General features: G+C 31.1%; 1 long non-coding RNA gene across 1 annotated transcript; it reads right to left on the bottom strand.

Annotated features, from left to right (window-relative positions):
* Positions 1-1,146: 1,146 nt before the first annotated feature.
* Positions 1,147-2,865, bottom strand: LOC142226852 (uncharacterized). Its single transcript, XR_012719762.1, has 2 exons — positions 2,632-2,865; positions 1,147-2,574 (listed from the first exon to the last, which is right to left on the bottom strand). It is a non-coding gene; the product is annotated as an uncharacterized LOC142226852 (long non-coding RNA).
* Positions 2,866-4,466: the final 1,601 nt, after the last annotated feature.

Raw genomic sequence — 4,466 nt, 5'->3', positions numbered from 1 at the left:
CACAAAGTGGTGCAGGGTATAATATAGTCGGCCCTTGTCCGACTATAGACTTTCCTTACTTGTTTTTCTATAGAAAAATTTGTCAAAATTTTATTTCTATAGAAAATTTTCTCAAAATTTTGCATATTTATTGAAAATGTATTTCTATAGTAAATTTTCATATAATGTTATTTCGTGCTGATGGTCACTGATTCTTAAAAAACCTCTAATATAAATCTTTCGACCGATTATAAATTCAATTTTGCGAAATTGCCTAAAAATGTATACCCTGCGTCGCACTCTTTATAGAAGTATTACAATATACATTGTCCAAATCGAGTGAGGTAAATAGCAACATAAACCTTTATACAAAGCACTCAACAAAATTGAAGGATTGAGATTTTATCAAAATGTGGATCTAAATACAAATTTGTGTATATTATAGTCTGCCCCGCCAGACTTCAGATTTTCTTATTATTATTATATTTTTTTTTTTTTGACTAAAATTATGTTTCGTCCCATAAAGTTAGATTCAAATATTAAGTACATAGATTTTGTTGAAGTGTATACAATTTTGTCTAAATCGGTGCAGATTCAAATTCATGCATATGGGAATATCAACCTTTATATAGCTCGCAACAAACTTGAGATGGTATCAATGAATTTGTTCCACAATGAAGGGTATAATACATTATTTTTTTATTAAACATAGGAACGACATTGGCCTGAATTCGAAACATAGAGTACAAGTACACACACTTTTTCATTAGAAATAAGTCGTTTTAGCACACTATACGAGTGCTGGAGATCATGATCGCACTGAATAATCCATGTAGACGGTATTTCCCGTGATTGTTATGGTAATATTACATGGGACAAACTGTTTTTGAAGATTTCCAAAAGCATAGTGCCCTCTATACTCTATAAATCGGAGCCATAACATGTCCAAAAAACGACCCCCAGACCATAATATTACCCCCACCATTATTGGAGGAACTGTTATTTCTTGGATTAAGACTTTTCTTTGGACCTTCGTACTAAACTTCCACCACCCGAGCCATGCAATTTAAACTTTGATTTGTAGGAAAATAAAACACATTTCACTGATTCTCATGCCATTTAAGGTGTTTTTGTAAAAATTTAAGGCGCGGTTAAATTTTTTCGAAATCCATAATTATTGTGAGTCTCACGAAATACAGAGAAGGCCTTTGACGAAATGTCCAAATGAAATCGTCACTTCCGTGAGAGTTCCTTTATTGGAAGTTGTTAGAGACGCTACATTTAAAGTTGGGCCACTAGATATTTCTACATAATTCGATACATATTCCTGTTTTTGTTGCAGTGAAACAAAATTTAAACAAATACTTCTGTTTTGTTTATTTACATTTGCTTTTGTTTCTTCTTCTTTTCAGTATGTGACATTCACTTGAGATGTGTTCCTCCCCAGTATTTTAGTTAGTTGCCAATTCATATTTTGACAACTACAAAATTCGCATATAATGGTGACTCTGGTGCGACTTGCACTGATAGTTGCACTGGATAGAACACCAGTGCAACGATTGCCATACAAAAGTTCTATCCAGTGCAAAAAGAAAACAGCCCTATTAATGCCAAAAATTATGTTAAATGTAATGTGATAGTGGTATAAATGTTATATTTTTAAGAATTTGTAAATGTTTAATCAAATTAAAAAATATCTAAACAAACGTGTTTTACTCGACCACAATGATTCTTTTACAACTATCTTAAAATGCACTTTTTCTGATTGTTTGGAGGGTCCCTTATTGGCGTCGTTCTAAATTGATCTATAAAGGCACCTAATAATTGCACTCATGCGAAACATTTTTGTAGTAACTTGGCGTGGTACAACTTCTCAATAGTGACGGCGCTCTTCCGACGAGTTTTTGATGTCGTATATGATTGTTTTCGACGTAGTGGGGATTCTCAAAAGAGTCCCCAAATTCAAAAAATGTTGGCAGGGATTCTCCATCAAGTTATAATAAAATTTGCATCAAAGAGGTATAATTTTATACTTTTTGTACTGATTTAGTTTTGATTTTAGCGGCTAAATTCGAACTTTTTACTTTTTTAATTAATCCATATTAAAGAATAAAACTTTACAAAAACCCTGCCAACATTTTTTGAATTTGGAGACTCTTTTGAGAATCCCCACTACGTCGAAAAAAATCATATACGACATCAAAAACTCGTCGGAAAAGCGCCGTCACTATTGAGAAGTTGTACCACGCCAAGTTACTACAAAAATGTTTCGTATGAGTGCAATTATTAGGTGCCTTTATAGATCAATTTAGAACGACGCCAATAAGGGACCCTCCAAACAATCAGAAAAAGTGCATTTTAAGATAGTTGTAAAAGAATCATTGTGGTCGAGTAAAACACGTTTGTTTAGATATTTATTAATTTGATTAATTATTTACAAATTCGTAAAAATATAACATTTATACCACTATCACATTAAATTTAACATAATTTTTGGCATTAATGATGATGTTGAGTTACAAGTAGCTAGATACATGTTGCTGCGTCTATCAACCAGTGTTTTTATTCCATGGAGGCAGCGTGTCTGTAAAATATCTGAAAAACAATCACTTTATTCCATTTGGAAAATCACCAAATTGTTCACCAATATACCTTTCACAATTTTAAGCGTATAATCTATGTTTTCAGAACTTTATTTTCGTTTTTATTTAATTAAAATATAACAAGCTGGTTGCGCTTGGCGTTTCACAAAAAAATGGCTTTTTAACAGTAGGGATGGCAAATTACTTGCATGTACTTTTTGATGTACCTTTTCATGATGGTTGAAGTGACATTTACGAGTCTGTGGTAACGATGAGGTTGAAATCGAACTTTGAAATGCTGGCAGGGTACTATGTTCGTTTTTTTTTACCAAAACACTAAATTAAAAGTACAAATATCTTTATGAAGACGATTATATTTTGATCAAGTCCTGCCAAATAATGAATGGATCCAAGGAATTGATTGCAAATAATTTTATATTTCTAAATTAGTTAATTAAAAAAAGTAACCGTGAAAACAAGCTGGTTTTCAGCTTGAAAACTGAATATAGTACTCAGCTTTAGAATGGATTAATTAAGAAAAGTAATCCTGAAAAAATCACGATTTTAGCGGCTAAACTCGATCTAATGCCCACCTTTAAACTATTAAAACTGAGAAGATTTCATGTCACGATTTTTCTCTAAAGGTGAGTATTAAGTTCGAGTTTAGCCGCTAAAATCGCCATTTTTTCACGATTACTTTTCTTTAATAAAACTTTTTAAGGAATACAAACTCTGTGAAAACTTGCTTTGGGCTATTCCCCATCAAGTTATAATAAAATCTGCAACAAATATGTATAATTTCATTCCTTTTTTTACTGATTTAGTTTTCACTTTAGTGAAAAAACTCGAACTTAATACCCACCTTAAAGGTGAGTATTAAGTTCGAGTTTAGCCGCTAAAAACATGATTTTTTCACGATTACTTTTCTTTAATAATCCATTTTAAGGAATACAAACTTTGTGAAAACTTACTTTGGGCTATTCCCCATCAAGTTATAATAAAATCTGCAACATATATGTATAATTTTATTCCTTTTTTTACTGATTTAGTTTTCACTTTAGTGAAAAAACTCGAACTTAATACCCACCTTAAAGGTGAGTATTGAGTTCGAGTTTAGCCGCTGAAATCGCGAAAGTGAAAACTAAATAAGTAAGAAAAATGCATGAAATTATACATATTTGTTGCAAATTTTATTATAACTTGATGGGGAAAAGCCCAAACCAAATTTTCACAAAGTTTGTATTCCTTAAAATGGATTATTAAAGAAAAGTAATCATGAAAAATGACGTTTTTAGCGGCTAAACTCGAACTTAATACCCACCTTAATAATCAAATTTAAATTATATAAACTTTGTGATATTCTCCATCAAGTTATAATAAAATTTGCATCAAAGAGGTATAATTTTATACATTTTGTACTGATTTAGTTTTGATTTTAGCGGCTAAACTCGAACTTTTTACTTTTTTAATTAATCCATATTAAAGAATAAACTACAAAAAGTAGTTTTGGGCTATTTTCTTTAAAAGAAAATATTAAAGAAAATCAACGGTGAAAATTGCTATTTTATGCGCATTAAGCTGAGTACTATGTTCAGTTTTCAAGCTGAAAGCCAGATTGTTTTCACGGTTACTTTTTTTAATTAATTAATATAGAAATATAAAATTATTTGCAATCAATTTCTTGGATCTTTTCCTTCCATTATTTGGTAAGACTTGATCAAAATATAATCGCCTTCATACATATTTTTTACTTTTAGTTTAGTGTTTTGGTGAAAAACCCGAACATAGTACTCACCTTAATGTGAACTCTCATCCTCAATGTGAACGCACCAAAAATTTCCCCTCTACTGTCTACGTATAATCTACGCTACGACATCACAATAACTGGAAATACATCAAACAGCT

Source organism: Haematobia irritans, chromosome 2 (assembly GCF_050003625.1).
Source record: "Haematobia irritans isolate KBUSLIRL chromosome 2, ASM5000362v1, whole genome shotgun sequence".
Lineage (NCBI taxonomy): Eukaryota > Metazoa > Arthropoda > Insecta > Diptera > Muscidae > Haematobia > Haematobia irritans.
This window is presented reverse-complemented; position numbering and strand designations above follow the sequence as displayed.